The following is a 3,294-nucleotide window of genomic DNA, read 5'->3' on the forward strand; positions in this document are numbered from 1 at the left end:
CTTTTGTGACAATCACAGTGCTCTTCAAATTGCTCACAATGATGTTTTTCATGATCGCACCAAGCACATTGAGATTGACTGCCATTTTATTCGGTAACACGTTACTCATGGTACTGTCCATCTCCATCCGATCTCTTCTGTTGATCAACCTGCTGATATCTTCACCAAAGCTCATTCTCCTGGCCGCTTCGTTGACCTTGTCTCCAAACTCAAGTTGGTTGATGTTTGTCCTCCTTGAGTTTGAGGGGGGATGTTAATACTATACCTATAATATGTTATAAGTTAATACTATATTAATCTGTATAGATCTACAGCTGCTAATAGTAGATAGTATATTTAATAGATTATATTAAATATCTGTATAGATAGTTATTGCTAGCCTAGCACAGATAGACGCCTTCTTTTCCTTTTGCTTTCAGCTATCTTTCGGTGGCCTTTCATTTGTATATTTCCTTTGTTCATCATTTTGTCTTGTAAAACATCTCCTATATAATGGAGGTTCCATTTGGTTGCAATATACATCAAAAACATAGAGCTAATATTTGCTCTCTCAATCTCTCTCAATTTCTTATAAATGATACCTTGGGACAGGTATAAAGCTAAGCAAAATGACTTAACGGGTTTTCTCACTTGGTAAAATGAAGAAAAAAAACAAAGGAATATTAGTTTTACTGGATTGGTACTTTAAAAATATATATTAAAGGAGGCTTTAAGCCTTTAGCTATTCTCCAATTTTCATGTTCAGCCTTTTTTTATTAGTTTTTAACTATGCCTACTTTGGATTATTTTTATGGGTCTTGCTAATAAATGCTCGAGACACAAGAAAAAAATCAAAGAATTGAATAACAAAATTCACTTTTTATTAATTTCAGAACACGATTCACCTTCCTAACAAGTTGTTGGCCAACCTCACATATATAGAAACTTGGATTAAATATGAGCCTACTATGCGAAATGTGTGATCTGAAATGTTTTAGATCCTGACATGCATATGACAATAATTGTTTTAGGTTATATTTTATTTATGGATAGGTTGTTACAGGGAATGCTCCACCTTCCTGACCATATAGAAATTATTTAATGATTTCGCCAACTGTCAGTAATCTTATGTGATTCGACCTGCCAAATTTAGCATCTACCTTCGCTACCTTTGGTTATGTTTCATTAGTGTGTTTGGTTATGACTTAAAATGATGTTAGTTACAATGTGGTAGTTTTAATTACGACTAAATTAGTGACGGTTATGATCTAATACGACTATGATCAATGACTTAGTTTAATTTTTTTACATTTAATGATTGAATGTGAAAGTGCATATCATATGACTTAGATTAATTTGTGTTTATTCATTGAAAAAAAATTGTTCTGAGTTCATACAAATCCAATCATGTTGCAGAAACCTGATCACCTTTTATAGAATTTCATTGAAGGCTTACCCTATTTGCAATTAAAAAAACTATTTTGCGGTAGTACCAGTGCAAGAAAAACTCCGAAAAATTAATTCCAAACTAGCAATATTACTCCTAACAGCAGAGCTTCAAATTGTCACCTCTTAGTGCTTGTAATTCATCGATGAGTTGGTTCAACGTGTGCCACGACGAGCCTCCCTCCTTCATAGCCTTCTTTGCAGCCTCACCAAACTCGCCCACGTTGTTCCTTACCTCCTTCCCCATCTCACCTTCCATGAGCTCTCTCACCATTTTCCCCAAACCCTGCCACTTAACAAAACCCCTCACAGGCCCATTGGTGGTTTCAACTCTCAGGCCCACTTTGATCTCCTCCACCACCATGCTTGCATTCAGGTGCTGCTCTGCCATCATGGGCCATGCCAGTATTGGAACTCTAGCGCATATGCTCTCCAACACCGAGTTCCAACCACAATGACTCAGAAACCCTTGAATGCTCTCATGTCCTAGAATTGCCCTCTGATCAACCCATTCTCTCACTACTATGCCTTTCTCCTTCACTCTCTCTTCAAAATTGTCAGCAAGTTCAGATTCACTTTTCCTCAGCACCCATAAGAAGTTCACTTCTGATTCCTCCAGACTGGTTGCTATTTCGTGCAATTGTTGAGAAGATATCTCTGCTTGAGACCCAAATGCGATGTAGAGAACTGAACTTCCTTGTGCTAGTTTTTGATCAAGCCATTGCATCCATGTCGGCTTCTGGTTGGGTTGAAGTTCGTTCCTTTGCGATTCTGCCAAGCACAGGGGCCCTATGCTCCAGGCTTTGGGTTCACATTCACGGTTCCAGTAGTCTATGAACTTCCCCTCGAGTTCGTGGAAGCTATTCATAATTAAACCATAGCTTTTTGATATTGAAATGATTTGCTCTGTAACAAAGTCGAGAAAAGGACCCTTGGGTTCTCTTACGTTGAAGGGTTCGCCAAAGTCATTTCTAGTGTGCTTCATCCATGGGAAGCTGGTCAGGGTGAATGGCTCATCATCTGACTCGGGTCCTGAAAATAGTCCATTCACACCCGCATCTCGGGACACACATATAGAGTAGTAGCTCCAGTCGAAAGAGACAAGTCGTGGAATGCCAAACTTAGCTGTGGATTGAACGGTCCAGCAGAGGAAGCCATCAGATATGAGGCAGGTGACAAAGGGGAGAGCCTCTAATGCTTGTTCAAAATCGGGCTGCATAAGCTTCGTGGCGTTGACGAATGGCATGAAGAGGGACATGAAAGGGAGTTTATCGGTGCTCTCAACTCCGGCAGGTAGTCCGTCAACATTCTCAGGGAAAGGAAGATCGACAATGGAGGCATCTGTGTTTGCAAGAGAATTGGAGATGAAAGGACGATTTGCAGGGGTGGTGAAAATGGTGACAGTGGCATGGCGGTGGAGGAGTTGTCGAGCTAGGTGGAGAATTGGGATGGTGTGGCCTTTGGACATGAATGGAAAGAGGACCATATGAGGTGCACAAGGTGAAGAAGCCATCTTTCTCTGTCTGTCTCTCTCTAGCCTTGGTTGTTTATAAGTTGGTTTCTTGGTGTAAACCTTGGAGCTATATGTATTATTTTGTGGGGTTTATTTTGTTGTCTTTGTGGGATATCATCACCCCATGTGAGGGGTGATCCTCCATGTGTTGCAAGGTTGGCCATGTTAAGAAGCCAACACACATGAGCTGGCCATGTGAAGCCAGCACACAAGATAGCTGGCCATATGCAAGGCCAGCCTCTCCATCTCCATTCTGATTGAGTATAAATGGAGGCTAAGGGGAGGGTTTGAGAGTGAGCAGAGCAAGCCACAAAAAGTGAGATATGTGAAGTGGAGAGACCGTCTCCCTCGGTGTG

General features: G+C 40.8%; 1 pseudogene across 1 annotated transcript; it reads right to left on the reverse strand.

Annotated features, from left to right (window-relative positions):
* Nucleotides 1–1,331: 1,331 nt before the first annotated feature.
* LOC114280940 (UDP-glycosyltransferase 90A1 pseudogene) lies at nt 1,332–2,976 on the reverse strand (annotated as a pseudogene). Its single transcript, XR_014328442.1, has one exon. The product of XR_014328442.1 is annotated as a UDP-glycosyltransferase 90A1 pseudogene (transcript).
* Between the last annotated feature and the right edge of the window lie 318 nt (nt 2,977–3,294).

This window comes from Camellia sinensis, chromosome 4, assembly GCF_055761805.1.
Source record: "Camellia sinensis isolate YWXY chromosome 4, ASM5576180v1, whole genome shotgun sequence".
NCBI classification, from domain to species: Eukaryota; Viridiplantae; Streptophyta; class Magnoliopsida; order Ericales; family Theaceae; genus Camellia; species Camellia sinensis.